This window comes from Agelaius tricolor, unplaced genomic scaffold, assembly GCF_023055355.1.
Source record: "Agelaius tricolor isolate 1412-34295 unplaced genomic scaffold, bAgeTri1.0.p SCAF_7, whole genome shotgun sequence".
NCBI lineage: Eukaryota > Metazoa > Chordata > Aves > Passeriformes > Icteridae > Agelaius > Agelaius tricolor.
In genome coordinates, this window is record NW_027269267.1 from 47,726,876 (window position 1) to 47,750,246 (window position 23,371).

At 34.5% G+C, this 23,371-nt stretch overlaps 1 long non-coding RNA gene across 1 annotated transcript in view; it reads right to left on the reverse strand.

Annotated features, from left to right (window-relative positions):
- The window catches only part of LOC139591948 (uncharacterized), a 68,145-nt gene that overhangs the window by 43,394 nt on the left and 1,380 nt on the right, over positions 1-23,371 (reverse strand). Inside the window, exon 2 of the long non-coding RNA XR_011679808.1 lies at positions 22,084-22,185. This is a non-coding gene — a long non-coding RNA (uncharacterized lncRNA). The remainder of the gene's footprint in view (positions 1-22,083; positions 22,186-23,371) is intronic.

Consider the following 23,371-nt stretch of genomic DNA (forward strand, 5'->3'; position numbering starts at 1 on the left):
AATTCTCTGTATGAAGTTCTGCAAAATCCTGGCAAGGCAGGGATAAAAAAAAGTGTTCTGTGAAAAACCCAGTCATGCAGTGAATATTGTGTCTGTGTCCATGATTCTGTGTGACTGAAACTGTTTATCAGGCTATCCAGAGTGAGTGTAATCATGTGCAAAGTGGCAGCTGAATTGAATACATGAAGACTTCCAACTGTAACTTTCATGTTTGTCTGCTACTGTCTAATCAATGAGACAAAATTCTAATTAAAATAAAGACTTTTTTCCATTGTATCTCCAATAACATTAAATTGTAACATACTTCAAAAATTTTACGTGAGATTGGGGGTTGGAGACAGACTCACGACAGAGCACGCCAATCATCATCGGCAAACAGCAGTGAGTTTATTATGGCTGACTTTTTCATAGGGGCTTTGAACCTCCTGGGCCCAGATAGCTGATTTGCACCTCCTGGGCAAAGATAGCTGACTGGATAGGACCTCTTTCCACCCAGCTCTCTGGCCAGTGGTGTATCTGTATCTAAGCCTGAACAGGGTTGGCTGAAGTCTCTGTTACCTCTTTTCTAGAATGAGCTTGGTAAGGCGAATGGGATTTGCTATGGCCAGATTTTTCTTGTTCAGCTACAGACTAGCTGTACAGTAACAGAGAAACATTCTAAACATTGTTTTCTAAAAAAAAAAAAATTAAAAAAAGTAGTACAAATCAAGAATTATATCATGATTTATAAATTTTATTGAGGTTATGAATTCATTGCACCTTTTTTTTTAACTTCTGGTTCTTTTGGAGTATATTGAAACTCTGCAGTAATAAGACTAAGATTCTCTTTGAAGAAATGAGTTGGGACTAATTTTTTTTAGACTTCATCCTTTCATATTCCATTATGAAGGAACAGCTTCTGCTTATGCCCAATAGCTTATTGATTGATTTTGCTAGTGTATACTGTCCATGACTCTCTAATATTTGATGCTGTCAGAAAACTGGGTAGAAAATGTGTATATGAGCTGTTTTAATGCCATTTAATCATTCTCCTTTAGTATTTGAGTTTTGGATCAGGACAATAGTTTTGAAATGTACCTCCTAATTGTCTCCTATGATTCCCACTGTGCAGTGGTTCCAGAAAGGAAATCATTAAAATCCTTTTGGCCAAAAACTAAACCCCTGCATGCATTCCAGGGGCTCATGTAGTGCACTCCAGTTTCTGAGCTCACCTCCTAGACCAAAGTAAGCTGGGCCAAAGTAAATGCCCCTGAAATACACAGAATGATTTCCATTTTCTCATGTTCATCTCTTGGCTCTATTACCTGATAAAATTGTATTTCACCACTTAGTGATGTAGATGTGGTCCTTGTAGCCATGAATCACATATCTGAATATAAGGGATAACTTTTAGCATTATTAAAATGGGAAATTATATACAAGCCTGTCATAAGAAATTCAGTAACTGCAGCATGTTGCCATAACTATTTATTTCTTACTCTCTGAACTATTAAAATCATGCTGTCTTAATCAACCAAAACAAGATTTGAGCTTTTATTAAAACAGCTGTTCAACACCATTTCCTTCCATAGAAGCATACAAAAAGGAAGTCTCATTTACAGAATTATTAACACAATTATTGTCTCAAGGAACAAGTGAAAAATGATCATTTCAAATAGCAGTTTGTGTGAGAATATCACCTAAATTAATCACTATCTATATTCATTTATTTCATAATTAGGAAGATCTTTTCTTCTGCATGAGAAAAGTGAGTCATTAATAGAACAGACATCCATAAAGTCAGATGGCTTTATTCAAGCATGCAGCTTTGTAGATGTATAATCTTTATCAGCATAATTCAATTTCTTGATTTAATAGACTACAGTGAGATGAATGTAGAGGAAAAAAATCCCACAGAACCACAGAATAATTCAGGTTGGAAAAGACCCTTAACATCATCAACTCCAATCATTAACCTGATGGTACCAAGTCCACCACTAAACCATGCATTTAAATCCTACATCTACACATCTTTTAAATATCTTCAGGTAAAGGGACTCAACCACTGCCCTGAGAAGTCTGTCCTAAGGCTTGGCCACTCTTTCAGTGAAGAAATGTTTCCTAATATCCAACAAAAACCTCCCCTGGCACAACTTGAGACCTTTTCCTCTTGTCCTATCCAGATAGATTTTTTTACTTAAAGAGTGAATTTGTCCAAGCCATGAACTTCCCATTTCTCCAGGAAAATCCTGTGTCAAAGGCTTTAATAAGTCCAGGTAGACGCATCCACAGCCTTTCCCTTAGCCACTAGATAGGTCACCTTGTCATACAAAGAGATCAGGTTGGTCAAGCAGGACCTGCCTTTCAAAAATCAGTGCTAGCTGGGCCCAACAAATGGTTGTCTACATATCATGCAGAGACAATCAAACTTCAGAAGGTGGATTGGATCAGGTGAAGTACGCAGGGTTGTGACTATCTTTAAGAAATAAGACACTTTATGTAGTCTGACTACAAATGTCAGTTCTAAATTACACATCATGTTACAAATTAAAAAAAAATTATTAACAAGCTGCCACTAGTATACTAGTGTTGCATGGATTAAAAGTCTTAGTTGGTTGAGTAATTTGGATTTGACTGTTGCTTATTACTTTTTGATGCAAGAAATAAAAGGAGAAATCAATAAGAAATGTTCAGAAACTTATGAGACTAGTATAGAAAAGTTTTATTCATTGAGGGAGAGATGTTCAGTCTTTTTGAAAATGATAATTAGGTTTTTTTCATGAGTATTTTGCATTCTTAGCTACTCTTTAATGTTACCTATGTATATTATTTCATGTATTAATTTTAGTTTTATTTAAATGTGAAAGACAATACAAGTTCTTTTGAATTAAAAGAGAAACAATCTCTGAAAAGAAGCCTTAGCATCCTATTATTGTGTATATATATATATGTATGTATATGTTTATAATCGTTATGTTTTCTGGATTATGATCTATTTAACATTATAAATTAAAGCCATATGGGCAAAATTCAAATATGTGAGTATCGTAATATTGTTGTTTCAGTGACCTTCTCTCATCTGAACAATCAATGACTTCTAAGTATTTTCCAGAAATAGTATTTTAAATATCAGAATAGTATTTTAAATACCATGTCCTATGGTATCAATATGTAAAAATCTAGAAGGATAAACCTAGACAGTTGAAATGAATTTAACTTGAATTCAAATGCCATCTTTTCATCTTGATTTCATGTGAAGTACAAACTTTCCTATGAACAAAACTCACTGCACTATTTGAATCTTTAGCTGTAGGATATCAACCTGCTCAATGATAATTGGGAGAGGCAGTGAAATGTAGAATGTCACAGAAATGCTTCCTCATTTGCTTTGCTTCATCTCTTGCAACACTGTGCATCTCACCTGCTGTCATCAAATATAAAAATAAATTACTAGTGTTATGTTAGATCAGGTTTTGCTTCTTTTTTTTTTTTAATTGTTATAAATTTAATTTTGTCACATTCCTTGTTGGTGGTTTCTAAGAAGCTGAAACACTGCAAAGATTGTTTCTAAAAGCTAATATAAAAGTGAGAATTCTTCAGTTTTGGTTTCAGAAAGGAGTGCTGGCTAATTTATAGGACAATCTTATATTCCATCACATTTTATTTGTTTAATATCTGCTTCTGATGTGGATTCTGAAAGACATTATTTTCCAATATGCATAAGTGAATCTCATTATACTGTTGCACACTTGTCATGCCAATACTTAGACTAGCACCAGGCCAAAAAAGAAACCGGTAACCAAATATTTCATTATTATGAATCATTAAATTTTTAAAAGTTCTGTAAAAATAATCAATAAAATGGATGTCATTTTTTAAGCTTAGTATTAAACATACAAACTAAAGGACAATTTAATGCATTTATAGTGCACTTATGCATTTGACATTGAACTCAACTGCATTTTTTACAGATTTGTCCCCCTGTAATAAAGTGATAAGTGAAGAATGCTGAGAACTTTCATCCCATCAGGTCTGATGTTTCAAACTATTATTGAGAGAGGAAATTATCTTCCCATTACTTCTTTCAGACCTTATGACTTTAATCCATTTAAACAAATTACATTAAGTATCTGAGAAGAATTAGACAGTCTCATCAGCTTTCACTCATGTTATTTTTGACATGGAGATGAAAACTATAATTAGTGCATTTTCTTGATAAAAGTCCAGAAAATTTGGATTCTTCTCTGAAACAAGAGAGAAAAGATTAGGAAAAATTAATTTCTATGTATGTCCCAATACTGGGAGTGCGCAATCTTGTCTCATGGTGAATCTCTCTTCTTTTCCACTGAAAAGAATCTTGTCTCATGGTGAATCTCTCTTCTTTTCCACTCTCTTCTTTGCCCTGTAGCAAAGGTCTAAATGTGCAAAACATAAAGTGGTTTGGTTGTGTTCAACAGTCAAATAATCCAGTCCTTCACCAATTTCCATTTCCATTGACGGTGCAGTTCCCTTTGAGTGACACAGTAGACACTGTAGGGCATTTGTTAAGGGCTGCTGAGTCATCAAGAGTGTTCACATTTGTAGATGAGATGTGAGTAATAGTAAGACAAATTGCCTGGTGCATACTCAGTTGGACCTCTGTGACACTGTGCAGGCTAATTTTTGCTCTAATTTTTGCTCATTTGCTCATAACTTTACTTTTATTTAATGTTATGCAAGAGCATAGCCCGAAACATACTAAAAGAATTGTCTGTACCTGCACCTTTTCAACTCCATGCATAAAAATGGGACTTACCCTTACTTTGTAATTAAAAAAAAAAAGTAAAGAAAAAGTAATAGGAAATGAAGAAAAAACCAAAAAACCCAATGCAACCAAAACTCATATATATATTTCTTTCTCGTTCTGCATAAAACAGGAAAAAATAAAAAGAAATTGAAAAGTGAAGAAATGTAGAGACTAGTACAGTAGATATTTTTGTTATTTACAGAAGACTAATACCAGGGTCTCCTAGTGATTAGGTGGTATAGTGGGGATTTTTTGGTTTTTTTGTTTTTTTTTTTTTTAAATAAGAGTTCTTATGAGAAATTGCAATTGAGACCAGTAATTTTTAAATTCAGACTGCTATGAAATATCCAGATATTTTTGTGTCTTTACACACATCACAAAGAAGGGAATATGGGGTACCTAAAAGACCTGGGTCAGAAGATAAAGGAGAAATTAAGTAGATGGTTGACATTTGATCTGTGTTTTAAAAAAGTCATGATCTAGAATCGAAGCACCTCATATGATGAGGGAATGCTTTTAAGCCTCTACTTATTACATTTCTAAACCTGTCACTGCATAAGCAAATTTCTTTTTAGTAGACAAGCCCAATTATAATGTAGAAACTAGATGCAATTCTATTTCCATTTGCCAGTCCACTGTGGCTGGCTTTTCAAAAGTGCTCTAAAGGGCTACCTGGCAATACAAAAGCTCCATAGAGGAATGTGCATGTAATTTTCAATTTCAGTTTGGGGAGAAGAAATCTCCAGTAAGAGCTAAAAAATTATTGTAGCAGTCATTCAAGAAGTGGAAAATTTTATTCCTAACTAGGATCCTCATAGCCAAACCCTAGTCAAACTTTCATCTTCCACCAGTCAGAAGTTCTCATGTGGGGCTACAGTTTGTTTCCCCTCCTCCCACTGAGAACAAAACTGCAAACTTCCTGGTGTGAGAAAGGGAGTGTTGAATCAACGGACATGATTTCCTGAGGCATTCAGCAGGGAAGAGGTACACCTGGCTTTTATCATCAACCATAAAAAATTGTATATGGTTTATGTTTAAACTACTTAATTTGAAAAAAATAAGTGATGGTAGAATAAAAAGAAAAACAACAAGAACAAAGGAAAAAAACAAAAAACCCTCAACCAGACAGAGAGAAACAAAGAAAAATATAAATAGCCACTCTGAACATATGACAGCTATCCCAGACAAGAGTTGTTTATACATTTGTATTACCTTCATTCAGAAACAGTGCAGTAAACCCAGACAAGCTGGTGAAAAATCACATTGGTGTATTTGGAACAAGAACTGAGGAATCTTTTATTCTTAGGATTATTAGGCTATTAACATCTTTAGGAACAGTACCTTAGTAGTACCCCAATGAATAACCTGGAACTTGTGCATTGATTTCCATAATTATTTCATATTTGATTTATATATTCAATTTTGACCTATCTGAGTTAATCCCAAGGAAGTAGTGAGGATGAAGAACAAATTAAAAAAGCAAAAAAGAAAGAACAGCTGGGATCTATTTGCTTGTTGATGTCTCGAATTTTTCTCCAAGGACAAATAGCAGGATTTGCTTTCACAGATCTGGAAAGAAACTAAGTCCAGTAAGTCTCAAAAGCTTTTATCTAAGAAAAGGACATTACATATAAGGTTTGGATAAGTCAAATTAGCCACCAAAATGCCTGATTGAGTGGATTCTGAAGGAGATTAATTTCTGTCAGAAAGGCTGAAATGCATGCTGAGACAAACTGAGTAATATGACTGAAAAAATGGCATAAAAAAAAAGATGAATATTTAGATGTGAGAAAAAATGCACTAAAGCTTTTAAAAATATTTAAAGTGAGCGGAAGAGAATAAATAATGTTTTAGACTATTTAAACTAAATTTGAAAGGGAATTCCTTTTTCTCTGCATTATTCTGGCAGTGTGGAACCTCAATGAAAGGAAAAGATATTAATGCCAAGTAGCTTCTTTCTTTGTCCTCTCCTGTACAGGAAATTATGACTTCAGTATTATTACTATCAGTGTTACCCATCTGCAAATGTAATTGTGGAATCATCATGGAATCTTAGAACGGCTGGGTTGGAGGGGACCACCTAGTTCCAATCTCCCTTCTGCAGAGAGGGACACCTTTCTGTAGACAGGTTGCTCAGAACCAATCTAACCTGGTTTTGAACAAGTCCAGGGATGGGGTAGATGGGTACTTCAGAGCTTGCTTATTTTGCGTTATTCATCCACTATGCACTTGGCCTATCAGAAATTAGGTTCTACACCTAATTGAACTTAGGTGTAGCTCATGTATGAGCTGAATTCTTTTCCCACTTTAGGTCTGCACCTCTTTCACTATTTAAACTTATCATTTATACTGTGACTGTACATTTTTCATTGCTTGGTTAATTTGTTTTGTGAGCACTTGATTGTGAAAACCTCAGTTTAACAACTATGTAATTTAAACAGCACAAAAAAAAATATATAATTTTGAACCTGACTGATAACACAAGAAGCTCGCATACACAGAACTCAAAATGAATTCATATTATGAAGACTTTCAGAAGCAACCTGGCTTCTGAAGAGTAATAAATACATCTAATGGCCTATTAGGCAAGGATATTCAAGGAAAAAATATCCAAATCATTCAACAAGCAGTGACTATATAGCACAATGTAAAAAATGAAATATAGAGAAGTAAATGTGTTTTGACAGGCTAAATAAATTTTACTCTTTCTTCAAAAAAACTGCTTTTTTCTTATTTATGGCTTTCCCTAAGGAAAATATGTCCTTGTTGCATATTCCTTTTTAAACACCCTGTAAAGCCGTTATGACACCTGCATTAGAACAACTTGATTGGTTTATGCCCACACAGATAAAACCATGGTGCTGTAAATTTTAGAACTTCCAAAATGTCCAAGCACACTATGCTGGAATTGCCTGTGATCTTCTATTATTTTTCTTTAAATATTTTATGCTTGTGACACAAATCCAATATTGCTTGCATGGCTGGATGATGTTTTCAGATTCCAAGGTCATTTGCTGTGGCCAGGGATCATGAACCCCATAAAAAACCCCCCAAAACATTTTCTAGCTCTGTTTCAGTTATATGCTATTATATTAAAAAAAGGCCTTTTTCGCAAACATAATCTGAAGATTCTGACATGAGCAGGGAAAATGTCAACAAATGAAGGAAATAGAAACAGTCAGGTAATCCTGAATTCTTGCTCCCATTGGTAAAGCTTTTAACTTTTCTGTCTGTCACATGATTGTGAAAATCTAAAGGTCAGCAAGTGACTGTTTAGCTTTCTGTATAGGGCCCAAAAAATCACCTGCTTCGCAGGCCAATTTTCATTTATGTCACTCCAAGCTATGTTTTAATAAATCCCTAACACACAATTCCCTCCCATTCAAAATATAAAATAAATAGTTCAGCCTTATAGGATGCCAGCCATCAGAAATCAATTTTAACCCATGAACCTGAGTATAAATCTTGGCCCAATTTTCCATCTTCAAAACCCACTTGAAAATAGATTCTGAGACTCACAAAATTGTTGATATTACAAAGGACCACTGGAGGTCATCTGGTCCCACTTCCTGTTCAAGAACCTAAAGCCCAGTACCCAGGAGAGTGTTCATATGGTCTTTGGATATCTCCAAGCATGGAGACTTCACAACCTCTCTGGACTGTCTGTGCCAGGGCTCAGACATTATCACAGTACAAAAAAAATTTCCAGATATTGTCGCTATAGGACACAAAAGAACACACGTTCACACTGTTCTCAAGGTGAAAGAGAAAAAAAGGGGTCGTTTATTTTCTGACTCTAACATTTATAGTTTTCCAAAAGTGACAGTGGATTGGAGGGTGACAGTGGCACCTCTCCAATTCCACTGGTTAAACCAACAGTTTATCAACTCTCTCTTCTTCTATAAAAGAATGTAAAACAATGAGTTATTTATAGAAAGTGTGTGAGAAAATTCACTATAAGAATGTTAACATCAGAAAGCTTAGAAAATCTTAAAAACTCAGGGTGACAAGATATTCCTCAGGAAACTTGTGTTTCCCTTTGTATCCATTGCCTTTTGTTCTGTTATTGGGAACTACTCAAAAGATGCTGACTTTATCCTCCCTCATGTATTTATATAACATTAATAAGATCTCCTCACAAGCCTTCTCTTCTGGCTGAACTGTCCTAGAGATCTCAGCCTTTATTCATAGGAGATATGGTCCTGTTCCTTAATGACCTTTTTGTCCCTTTCCTGGATTCTGAAGTACATCCATGCCTCTCTGGTATTGAGGGGCCCTGAACTGGGCAGTCCACTGTGACATCACCAGAGCTGAGTAGAGTGGAAGGATCATCTTCCTTGACTAATGCCAGTGTTTTATCTAATGTGTCCCAGAATACCATTGGCCTTTTTGTCAAGAGAACCTGGTCTTGCTCAGAGTACTGTCCATCAGGACTTCAAAGTGCAAATTTACTTTACAGCTAATTGGTCCCCAGCTTATACATGTGCATGGGGCTGGTCTTTCCTGTGTGCAGGACTTTCCCATGTTGAACCTGTAAGATTCCTGTTAGCCCATTTCTTCAGGCTGCTGAAGTTTTTCTGGACAGTCACAAGTCCCTCTTGTGTATGAGGAACTCATTCCCAGTTTTGTATCATTAGCCAACTACTTAAGGGTTCACTGTGCCCCAGCATCCAAGTCCCTAATGAAGATTTAAAACAGCATTTACCCTTGGGGTACACCACTTGATTAGTGGTCTCCAACTAGACTTCTTGCTACTGATTATCACTCTGGGCGCAGCTGTTCAGCTAATTTTCAATCCACCATGAGGTTCTGCCCATCCAGTCGCTATTTCTGCAGCTCCTCCATGAAGAACATGTCAAAAGCCTTTCTTAATTCAAGATGGACGATAATCAGAGTTGTTCCTTCCTCTATCAAGGTAGCATGGTCAAAGGTCATCAGGTTGAAAGGTGTACTGAATTCATAAGGAAATGCTTTTGCATCTGGCTGCAGCAGGAGTAAAATCCTGGGGAAGATGTCAGCGTTTTTCTTTTCCAAGACATTGCCAGTTCCAGCAGGGTCTGCAATGGACTCAACCTCAGAGGACTTGGTGGGACCTTTGTAAAATATATTTAAGAAAGGTCAGAAAATACTGGGTAGAAAGGAGGTGGAAAAAAACCAACAAGGGGAGCACCAAGATAGAGCAGGAGGCTCTATCAGCATGGCTGCATGACAGGGTAGGCATACCTTCCAAAGGCATGTCAACTCATGGGTGAGCCCACACTGGAACACCCCAGTTGGACTGAATCCTGTGGAGCACGTGTGCTGGAGCATAGGAAAAGAATGGGAAGGAAGGAGATGTCATGAGAAGCTGCTGCATCCTGATTACAACCCCCACCAACCACCCCAGTGCCACCTGCTGACTCACTGAAGTTACTGAATAACTGAGTGCAATCCATGATGACAACAGGGTGCAGAGGACAGGTGCTTGGAGTGAAGTTGAGCCTTTTGTGTTATTTAGCAAATATATTCTTTTGGTACAAAAGGGGATGAAAAGTGTAAATACAGTTTCTTTTTTTCCTGTGGTTTTTAGGGGCTTTTTGTTGGTTTTTTTGGTTTTTTTTTTTCCCCCACTATTCAAATCAGTAATTAAATATTTATTTTAGTTTGCAATAAATAGTGTTAATATCTGCATGTTGCCTGTTTTGCTCACTACAGCAACTGGTAAGTGAGATGCTTGTCTTAGTCTTGACTCCACAGCTTTCTTGTTCCTATTCTTTTTATTTTTTTCTACTTGCTGCACTACTTATTTTCTCCAATTAACTAGAATACAGTGGTTTTTTTGAACTGTTTTATGGAAAACTTGGAGCACTTTAAAAAAAAAAGATAAGTGTGCTTGCTCCAAACTGCTTATCTCAGTGTGCATCACTACACCTACATGGCATGAGAGTCAAGTACCATCCTATATTTTGTAAATGAAGTAATTGAACTCTATCTTTATACCACTTAATATATTTTTCTTCACTAATGCATCTTTATTAATCAGCAGGCCAAAAAACTTGATTTTTTTTTATATGACACCAATTTTGGGAATAATTTGTAGCTCAGATTTGTTGAATTATTACAAGGTATTCTTTAGGAGAAAAATACAAACTAAAATATTTCACATAATACATGCAAAGGCATGGTATTGTATATATTAAAGCTTACAAAATGGAACAAAATTATTACCTAGCAGCAGTGTAAATAATCTGATTTGTTTTCAGAAGTATCACCTTCATAAATGGTTAGTAATTTTAAGTAATTAATCAATTCTAATGGGAAATCCTAATGACATCATAAAACATGACAGAACGTTGTAGGTGGTTATTTAATCACTATCCTCCACAGGTGAAATTTTACAGTGAAGGAGATGTGATAGAAGAGAGGAGCTAGAAATCGTGAGCGAGGAAGAGTACAATGTCTCTATGTATTGCTCCTGGAGAGAGTTGAATGAAATAGGGTCCTCCAAGGAGAGTTAAATATTATTTTATACTACTTTTTGTTTCATTACATCATTGATTTTAGAAGAAGACCAGGGATATGTCTAAATATTTTGGCCCAATTTTGTATTCAATCCACTGATTGTTCCCATTAACTATGTTCCATTCATGGAAAAGTTTTGATGCATATAAATCAATTCCTTTTAGAGGAAATGGAACTGCAAGCTCTTCTCTAAAATGTGCTGCTCACCTCAATGCAGAAAAGTGACCTTTTAACCAATGACTGGATTTTTCAACATCTATTGCCAAGTGTTTGAGGGATGTTCAGTCCTACAAATTAGACTACACCTGGTGTGACAAAAAAAACACTAAAGTAAAAATTGTGTGGATATAAGTAGCTTAAGAGCAATCATTTAAATCTTCTGAGCTGTTTCTATTGAGCCAAATTGCTTGGCACTATAGGCTTTGCCTGCAATGAATACAACCGTAGGCTAAAGGTACCATGTAATCTGAAAATTACAGACCATAAGGGTACAGTTCCATACTCCTAATCTTTTCCTTTAGCTGCCACAACCCATAAAGTACTCCACTTTCCATGCTCCCCCCAAATATTCTGACAAAATGGTTTTTCTTAGTTATCTAATCACTCAGCAGTAACCGTGTTAATATTTCTGCCAAGAATTTCTAGTAGAAACAGACTTTTATGAAGTATTATTTCCCTCTTCTTGAGCCCTTTTCACCTGTCATTTTAAAGGCTCCTGCCTTGCAGAGTGGCTGCCTGACATCTGTTTGCAGGGAAGAAGAAAGTATTTAATAATTCATCGGGTAGATGAAAAATACTGTTTGACTTTTTCCTCTGATTGCAATATAGTCAAGAAAATATTTTGTCTGTAAAAATGATTCTATCATTCAGTGGGTAGGAGAGTTTCATTTGTCCCTCAAATAATCCAGAGGCTAGAAGATCTATGGAACAGCAGCTTTTCTAAAGCTGTTGTGGGTTTTTTAGCATCAACTGCCCTATTATTTCTACTAGTGGTTAACATTTTCAATTAATAATTAAACTCAATCAAACTTCACATAAATTATGAGAGTCCTAATGATATGCTATGATCAAGCTCAAATATACAGATATTCAGCGCAATGAAGGGCTCATTTTCATAAACGGATTTTCATAAATCTGATTTCTTTTATTTAGCAGTAGACTTGAATAGAAAACACACTTAAATAGAAAACAAATTCAAGTGAAAATAGTGCTTTTCAAATTCAAGCCTGTGGAAATGAACTAGGATATTAAATTTCAGTAATTTTTCAGATCTAGGCATAGATCACATCTTCCAATGGCTGTCAAATAATTGTGAAAATTCAAAAAGCCGGATAATGCAAAAAGAGTCTTGTTGGGATAGGAGGTGAAATTTAACTATAGGACCATATCTCATATATTTGCCTGACTTATTAAAAATTTTTTCCTGTTACCATTAAAATTCACTTTTGCAAATGTTTGTTCAGGAGAATTTCTCTAGATCTTCTGAGGATCTGTGTCTCTTCAGTTAGCAAGAGGCGAACTGACTTGAAATAGCTACAGTAAATTGTTCCAAGCTTCCTCTTTTGATTCTTCATTCAAAAGTCGCTTGTTTACATAGAGAAAAGAAATAATTTTTATACTCACCATTACAAAATAAAATGCTTCACATATACTAGCTCTTAAATTAATTATCTTTCCTGTCTTGAAGTGTGTATTCATATTATTTGAAAAAAATAGGAAAAAAAGGACAAATTGTATGCAAGTAAAAGCACATTTACATCATATTGTCATCTAGCATATAGAAAATTAAAAGTTCATTTGTTATATTTTGTATTTAATTTATGACTGAGTTGTAGACAGTAATCAACTAATCAATATATCCAAAACCCTACAGAATACTAACTCTGAGTAAAAGTGGATAGGAGACTCACAGATTTTCAAAAACAGCAAGGACCAGTAGAACAAAATTTTAACTTGTCAAACTCAACCATTTCAAATGCTTTTTAATCTTTTATTTAAAGATTAGGTGAAATGTTTAAGTGCTTTCAGATAGATTGGCTGCCAAACACTACCATAATCTTTCACTGTCATTTCTATTAGGAGCCTCTCAGTGATTTTACTCAAAAGATGATAATCCAAAGTTGTTTCTGGAGTTTTTTTATGTTTTTATTACAAAAACATTATTACCACCTAAATATAGCTGACTTTCTTTAAAATGCTCTAAGATTATTTTTAATTTCTTGCTTAATAAACATAGTTGAGCTATATTTTCAAACGTCATATTAGAATAATATTTGTAGGAGTTCTGAAATAGTTCATTATTTCTGGCACAAAGATTGCTTAAATTGTGAAATTGTACATATGAGTAACGTTATAAGAAATTAATACACTGCTTTGTTTTGAAACATGCCATTAAAAAAATCTATTTTTAAGCAATCCCATTTATTTGCCTATAATGTTTTCCAGAAAATATCCACACATGTGACTTTTTTACTGTTTAATATCTTTGCATTTAAACCTTTTTATTTATAATACCATTATTTGGTTTACCTACTGAAATACCTAAAAAATTACTACTGCTTTTCAGTTTAAATCAGAATCTATTTCTATGGCACAATTTTGTCTGTGTTGTTTAAATTATGCCAGCTGAGTTGCAGTGTTTATGACCATATAATCTATAATGACAATTGTTCAGAATAGGACAGCAGGCATGAGCTTGCATAAAGACAGAGCAAATAGTAGGCTCAAAATTATTTTTTTTTTGTTGCTGGATGATTATGGGGAAAAATATTTAGTCATACATCAAAACACAGGGGTTTCCACTGAGGATTAAGTGATAGATCATCTTCCTGCTGGAAAAACTTTAAAATCACTAAAAGTCAGCTGTCTTCCACATCACTTGAAAAGGACAACTCACTTGACAAAAAGTATTTCTAGAAAAAAGGGCAGATGAAGAATTTTTTCTTTGTTTTCTTTGTAGTTGTTTTTATTAATTTTAGCTGGGTCATGCAAAGAAATAAATTTAAGCAGAGGAACTGCAAATTTTCTCATTTTCTGCATCATCCAAGGCACTTCATTTTGAAGACAAAAATAATTGCATTTTAGGAATACAAACTAGATGTTAAATGTTCAAGATTAACAAGATTTCCTTTCTTCAAAGTTTTTGAGGGCTTTTTCACTCTTTGGGGGATTTGCCTTTCATCTTGAGGCAACCTGCTTAGAATGCATTTCTAAAGCTGGAAATGTGATAATGAAGTTAACTGAGTAGAATCCACTTTTGAAATCCCATTAACCAACCTCTGTTCCTCATATTCTTCACTGAAAGCATGTATTGTTTCTTATATTTTAATTGCACCATATTCTACTCCAGTGGATTTGAATATTATTTCATAACAGACTTTCTGTGTTATGTACCTTAATAAAACCTTAATGGTACCATTAGTTCTAATTTTCATTAGGAAGTTTCAGATAAGGGAATGACAGATACATGAAAAATTTAGTTTCCTTCTAAAAGAAGTAAATAGAAGATCCGTTTTATTTTCACGTAATACAAATGCATTATTATAGTTTCCTTTACATTTCATGGGTTTCTATGTTGCCCAAAAAGCATGCATTTAAGTATCAAAAATATCCCAGGTTTCTGAGCACACAAAAAGTTAGTTTGAACCGACCTTGATTTCTTTTTCTTCTCAACCTTATCATCTATATCAATCATACTCTGTCATTTCTTTTTCCTTCCAGTCTTTGTATTCCAGTTCATCATATTTACCTTGGCATTAATCACTACTAACCCATAGTTTGCTCAGATTGTAAATATTTTTTATGTCCTTTATAATGATACCTTTCCACCCTTCTTTTATATAAATTGTACTAATCTATATTGACATCCCAGTTATAAGAATCTTCTCACCAGGTTTCAGTTATGCCTACAAGATCACAATCATCATCATTTAGCAATCTATTTTTTTCAGTTTTCTTTGCTTGTCTCTCATTCTTCTAGAATTGTGCAAAGGCACTCTGATACAGATGTCTTTTGATTCTTCAAGTTTCATTCTTTTAGCAAATGCATTTTCTGATTTATTACTGTGGTACTAAAGGTGCCAAAAGCCTAGGAGAACTCAGAGGACTAGATTTTTATAACAGATATTATCTGACAGATAATAAAATCTCCAGTTTTTTAATGCACAAAAAAACCCTACAAATCTTCTTGCTTCAGGGTTTAATCAGGTGCTAGCTACATCTTTTTACAAATAAAATTTTCTTAACATAGAAGTACTTCTTGGGGAATTTAAAATTCACTATTACTCCTAATAAAAGGTGTGGAATATAAGGTATGGGAATACCTTGGCACTTTTGAAGCTAAGATCTATTTGGGTCCCTAACCAGGCACCTATTTTAAGGATTTTCACTTACAAGCTAAGTGCTGTTCTGAAGTTATGCAGTAAAACATATTGACAACATTACAAGTTATGTTGTGGAGTGTAAATAAGAGGAATTTGACACTGGAACTTTTCTTCTCAAAAATATTTTTGGTAGCATTGTTGATGCTCCATGTTATTTAACAGTAAAAGATAAGGAAAAAAAAAAAAGAAATTTGGAAATCCAAATTCTGTATTAGTAGAAGTTATTCCTGAACAACACCAAAATTGCTTCTACTCAGTGATAAGGACAAAACTCTTGTTTATATTCAGTCCTTTTTTTGCTTACAGGTTTCATTTGTCTTCTCAGATACAGTATGGGAGTATTTACTTATTCAAATATGACTCTACCAAATATGGGTACTTATATCCATATCTTGTCTGTCTCTGTAATTTTTTATTTCACATTAGTAAACTATTTTTATATTTAGAGCTTCTATTCACTGTAGATTTTTTGCTTCTTACTATGGATGCAATTTTAATCAAAAATAGTTTTTAGCTAAAAGTTGTGGTTTGTTTCATAGTTAATACATAGTAGCCATTCAAACAAAGAAAAAATTTTCTCTGTAAAATTTATTTCATTTACATCCTTTATTATATTTAAAATCATTTCATTTACAGACAAAAGTTTCAGAGATAACAGTAAAATTTTTTTAGTATAAACTTATGCTTATTTTTTGAGTGTTTGGACATTTCTACATTAGTCTTAAATGTCTCAAAATTCTGAACCAGAATTCTTAATTTAATATGGATTGGAACTTGTAAATTATTGAGGGATTAAGCTACATACAGATAAGAGGATCCATTTTGTCCTTCCATTATAAGATAGCTATTAAACTGTCTTGCACATCTTTCTACTGAATAGACAGTGGTGTGTGGTCATTCATCATCCTGTATTAGATTGAAGTCAGTGCTACCCTTCTCATTTTCCAAATTTGTATTGGTCACTCATGCTAAACAGACACAAAAGACCAAATCTTAAACATACTCTATGTATACATAGAAAATAAATGAACAGATATTATTAAAATGCTTGAGAGAATTTTGAAAGTCATCTATGAATACAAATTCTGGAAAACCAGGATAACTCAGGCAAAGATTTTACTGAGCACAGGAAGATGTTAAGGTAGCTCAGCTGCTTTATTTGTTAGCTTTAGATAGTTATCAAAGTTGAAAGGTGATAGAACAGTTGAAATGCATATATTAATGGGTAAGTTAAATTAATAACAATAATGTGATATAAATCCAAAGTGCACAAAGTGATGACATTTTTTAAGTACTTTAGGCAAGATAAAACTTCAAACTGTGTGTCTATGACTCTGAATACATAGATATCCATACAGAAATACTCCCTACCTTCTCACTTGGATTAATCCTGCTGATAAATTACCGAATGCAAATTGACTCCTATTAAAAAAATTACTAAGGTTAATGCCTCCCTTGGCCCAGGTTTAGGATAGCACTACGAAACTTCCTAGCATGGTTTGGCCTTCAACTATTTCCCATTATTGCTCTTCCACGTGGGTGGTGATGAAGTTACAGTGTGTAGTCCAAGGGCAATCAAAAGACACTCTAGTGCCTTGGGATGGTTGGTAAGGGAATCTGGAGAACAAGTAATTGTTCCAGTTGCATGCAATGATATATGAAGAAAGAGATTAACTCAGTATATTAATGACTCTATTGCTGGTGTCACCACCACACTTTTGGGGTTTTTCAGTAATGGGATGGCACCAGGCCTGCTGACATTTGGTTGGATGTCTTTCACCTTTCTCAAAGGGAGAAGAGGGTCTTTGACAGAGCTTTAAACTAGACTTGAAGTAGGACGGGGATAATATCAGTCTTGACAATGATAAATGGAAATTAATACGTTGACCCAAATGGATTTGCTTTCTTTTGCTGCACTTACACTTAGATGTCTTACAGTATTTACAACACAGTAAGTTATTTTCTTCTTTTTTTTTTTTTTTTTTTTGTTTTGTTTATTTCTTCTTTTAAGGAATCTGCTAAATAGAGTGAGAAATATCTACTAATTTGAAGTGGTGTTTTTACCCATCACACACAGTGGAGGAAATCCACATTCTGTGTGTTTCCAGTACTGGAAATTAGAGAATACAGTGATCTTCCATCTTGTGGTATACATTTGTTCACCAAAATCCTATAGATAGCAAAAAACTGACCTTTTCTTTGCTCCAGTTAGCAATACTAAATTGGTTTTAGTGTTTATGCCCACTGATATTTTGCAGCTGATAATATTAGTAATGATGTCCCCAGTTCTGTGGAATCATAAAATAAAAGAAAATGAATTTGAGTTCTTTCTTGAAATAAAAAAATAAATAAATAAATTACTAGCACCCCCAAGAAACCCCAAGAAAGGAAGAGCAAACTATTGACGGTTTTAGGTATCACTTTTTATTCCTTTATAAAAATCTACACTCTGTCAGAAATGAAATAACCTCTTTCTCTGGGAGAAAGCAATTTTTTTCCTGTTTTCTTTTTTTCTTGCCATTGACTATTTTCATCTGGGATAGTCTGTGCATGACTAATTTTGCAGTCATTCTTAGGATCATAACCTTTAATCAAATCTGCATTTTGCTCTGCTGATTTCAAATCATACAGAGAAGAGCTCAAGCATTGAAAACAATACATTTTCATAAAAACACTTAAATCTTTCCAGCACCAAGAACTCTGCATCAATTTTTACAAATAATTCTGATCAAGTCTACTAAAAAGTATTAAAGAAATTAACTGCTTTAACTTCTTTTGCCAAGAAAGCAAATAATAAGATTAAAATATTATGTTCTCTTTGGCTCCCTGTAAAAAGCTTTGTGTATACCCATCAGAGATAATCATCATTCACTAATTTCAGTTGTGTTGTGTTCTAGTTGATTTCAGGCATTAAAATAAGGAAATATCACAGAACCAAAACCATAGAATAATCTGGCTGTGAAGACCTCAGGAGGTCTCTAATCCAACCTCCTGGTCATAGCAGACTTAACTGAGGTCACACAGACAGCTCTGGGCTTCATTTAGCAGGATTTTGAAAATCTCTAGGGATAGAAACTGTATATCCTCTCCCAGGAGCCTGTTTCACTGCTTGACTCTTCATTGCTGCATTAAGGGCATGGCAATTTAGAAGAAAATAAATGCTCTTGTGGTCCATCTGATCCAGAGAGATCAGAGGGGCTGGATGTGACTGAGCTTAGTTTCTCATTACAGCAAATTTAAGACTAGAAGTCTGGTGGAGTTCAAAAGGCCTTGCAAATGAACAGGTGCCCAAATAATGCAATTTACCAATCCAGCCCTAGAGGTCTGGTCACATTCAATAAGGACTTGCACAATCCAGACTCAGGAATACTTGAAGCCACAGGAAATCAGGTTCAGCATTCCCAAAACACAGAGTTAATATATGTTGTGACAGAAAGTATACCAAGAGAGATTCTAATGGCACTGTGTATGTCTAAATGGATATTCCTGGGTGTGTTCCTATGTAGTTGGAGGTACAAAACTAGTCTAAAGGCATTCCTTCAGGGGATGAGAAGAGACACAGTCCATTGACTGATCCTGAACTGGCAGGGATGTTTTCCCCTTTCAGTCTTTTCTGCCCCAAAGCACTCCTTTTATTCTGTAAATTTTGGCCCATCCCAATGTGACTCAGCAATCACATGTTATAGGTGGGGTTTAGTGACTTTGGTCACATGTGCATTGTATATCCCATGCTCTCCTTCATTTGCATCCCAAGGGTTTGTGTAAGTTAATAGTGTGACTATGTGCTAGTTAGAAAACGTGTAAATCCGCTCTCCATTATCAATCTGTTGCAGATGCTCCTTCTAATCTCACAGAAATTCAACAGCAATTTTACATCTGTGCTTTACTAACTTAAAAAAAAGAACACTGGTCCTGTTTAAAATTGAATTATGTTATTAATTCAGGAAAACACAGAGGGAGGAAGGGTTAGTGTGGGGTGGTTACAGAAGAGAATTACCTGTAAAACCCCACAGATTTAACTGAACATAGTCCTGCCATAAAGAATTGCAGTAAAGGTTCTGGATGATGAGAGAAGAGATATGATACAGAGAAAGCTGAATACTGACATAATTTGTCACAGAGATAGTGGGGGATGTTAGTTTAATTGCTTGATTTCTGTTGAGGACACTAAGTTTTCAACTATTTCTTGTCAGGAATTATCATCTTTCAGAAGACATTCCAACCCTTCCAGTCATGGAATTTTTAATGGTAAACTGTGCCTTGAGTTTTTGTTCCCACCAATATCTGTAATTCAAGGTGAAGTGCAGATGTAGTTCCCAAATAGCATTCTGATGTATAAAGTCATTGGAATATTTTAGTAGCATTCTTTATCATTTTAAGCCATCCAAAATCCTTATAGCCTTTTTTAACTGTTCATGCACACTTCGGGCAGCCACTGGTTAAGGAAGCAAATAAGCTATTTGAGTATCATAAAAAAAGCAGTGGAAGGTAATATAGAGAAGGTTATTTTAATACTGCTTTACATTTTTAAAGCAGCTAAGCATCACACTTCGTAAATGCTTATGTATTCTGCATAGCCACTAGTTGAAATAGCAAATATGATACCTTTTTCCTGTAGAAAGCAATAGCACAAATACATCACATTTTGTATGCTGTCGTGCTACCTAATCCATGAAAGTAAATAACTGCTCACATTTATCCGTGGTATTTATTCACTGAAGCAACTTGGAATCTCATTCACCTTTCTTTACCCCTGAAGCACTACTTGTGAATTAGTATACTTTAGCATAAGAAGAGATGTCAGAGGCAAAGAATACAATCCTCTTTTAAGTATTTTAAAGTATTTTATAAACGTGTTTTTTCAGCTGAAGGAGGGAGGGAAAGCATGTTGTTTCATGTATTTTCATTTAGGCCTTTGCACAGTTCTAGTCTTGAACAGAATCTCTGGGATAATAGGTTAGTAGCAACAATGGCTGCAGTAAGCAGTAAAATTCATATGATTTTACTATCATACTATTATGTGATAGTAAAATTCAGAATGTTGAGAGAAGGAACCACAGCAAAAAAGTAAGGTCATAACCTTGTGTTTCAAGAGAAGGTTTTCCCCAGAGATTAGTTTGAAAGTGTTGGGGAGCAACAAGGCTGCCCAACAAGGAAAGTTGAGTCAGAAGAATTATGTGATAAAAAGGCAGATGAAAGAAGTGACCACACCAAGGAGGACTCAGGGTGGGGAATGGCAAATCAGGGTCAGGATCAGAGCCAGAGAGTGTAGTCAAAGTCAAATATAGTTCAGTGGTCTCTCAACTAGATAGGAGCTCTGCATGAACAATTCAAGACTGATTGGAACAATTTTGGATGGGCATAGTCTGTTTTGAGTTTGAACAGAAGAAAACCCTTCTCTTATGACAATAGTTTATGATATCCGAACATAAATTTTTATGATACCCTAACAGTTAGAAATTACAAAACACATAAAACAACCTAGTAGCATGAAGGTGAGATTTTATCTCAAAAGTAATGGGGACAGAGGTAAGAGAACACTTTCTCATTATTATTTTCTGATTATTTTGTGATGAAAATGTGTTGTCAGCCAGAGTTTCAGTCTAATGCAGGGAACAAGTAATTTGTATACAGGAGTCATAATCCATGTCACTTTGGAAGGGTACAGGTTGTCTTCCTCAGCCACTGTTGACCATTCATTCAGTCTTTATCCTCAAGTCTGGATCTTGCTCCTAGCAGAGAATGCTTCAAACTGCTTGTTTACTGACAGGGTGCTGAAGGATGCTGAAATAATTGAAATGAACTTTGCTTTTTGGATCAACTGCTAAGGAGGCAAGATGACATAAAAGTGACACTTTGGAGGCAGAGAAACCCTCTTTGAATACATATTAGAAGCCAGTATTGCTTATATAAGTGTAACTATAGTGCAGATTTTGAACTACATTTTTTTATATGGCAGTAATGAAAGAATAGAAACATAATCACAAAATCAGACATCTTTTGTATGTATATTTGGTTATTTGTTTCTTTTACCATCTCTGCTACTTGTTGTTTTTCCCTAAATTTGTGACATTCTGTAGTATTTATCATGCACTAACTGTTCTCCTAGGAGAAAACAAAACCAAAAAACAAAATTGTATTTTACATTTTAAGGTGGGTTTGCTAATGTCTATTTATAGTTTACAGATATATCAAGATCTGATATTAAACTGTTTAGTATTTCTTAAAATACAGAAATAAAGCTGGGGGGTTTTGTTTCATTTGTTTTGTTTGTCAGGGAAAAGCAAAAGCCGACACATAGAAAAGAGGAGAATGAGTTATACAAGATAGTGGATAACCTTGCTCTACTATAATTTCAAATTAAAAGGACACATATTTCCCATTTAAAAACAAACAAACAAAAATCAAAATACATAGTCAATATCACGCACTAACCTGCTACTCTTTTTCGGTGTAGTTACATTTGATTTAAGGAAGGCAAAAATTCAGTGGATCTTGCACAGTCTGCTTCTACTTTGGAGGGGCAATGGGCTTCTGCTGTGGATATTTGGTGGACAAAAATATTATGATAAATATGATAGAAGGAAGTTCTACAAAGAACATTCTGACTATCATTAAACCAGATGATAAGCCCAAAGTCATCTTATTTTCTAAAGTATTTAAACTCCCAAGGTCAGCTTTGTTCTTAGGCAATTACAGAATCAGGGCAAGGGAGAAAGTCTGATCCCTAAATACTTCCCACAGTGCTTTATTTATCCATTTACCTTTTTCTTAATGGAAGTACATGGGGAAATATTAAAAAAAAAAATCAAACTCTGAGGATTAACTGTACATGTATAGCAAACAGTACTGATTACAACATAAAAAAGGACAAAAGGACAGTTTGTGGGCTTATAGGCCCAAAACTAGGATATCTATCTTTGACCAACATGAACAGTGTCACTGAAAAAGTCATATTCAAGGTAATTACTTTAACTACTACTTGGAGACAATTGGAAAAAAGCTATTTCAACTTCCTCTTGTTTTTAATTGCCCCTAGTCCAAGGTTAAAAGCAGAAACAGCTGAATTAAATTAAAAAGATTACCTCTTAAAGTTACCTGTTGTTAAGCTTTTGCAGAACACATCAAGTAACAATGTAATACCACACCGTATATTATACTTTGTTCAACAAAGTTGTTCAGGTGAGTTAATAACAGACAATAAATCACAGTTAATTAATAGATCATTTCACACACTTCTCAAACATATAAGGTTTAGCAAAAAATAGAAAATAATTTTGTAATAAGATTTAGAGTCTTGTAGCTGGGTAGAAGCTTTTTAAATATATCAAAGAATTTTCAAAATGCTATTTTCAGATAAGCTCTTTACCTATATCTAAGTGATAAAGACAATCTCATGGCTAATAAATGTCATGTTTTGTATTACCTTTACTTAATGCCAAATTAGTGTAGCCAGACATTTTACTCCAGGAAAATTAAATTAATCACATTGTATGATAAAAACCCTAAAATAAATGTCTCAAAAGGCAGGATAATTTTTAAAAGGAATTTCATGTTATCCTGTCAAGGTAAGTATATGTCTTCCAAATTATGCATCAATGACATACATCAAAGCTAGACTTAAGGAAAATTCGTAACATAATTCATAAGAGAACAGATAAATTCTAGGTTGAGTAAAACTCTCCAAGACTGACCAAATTATTCAATATTTACGTGTTTCTAA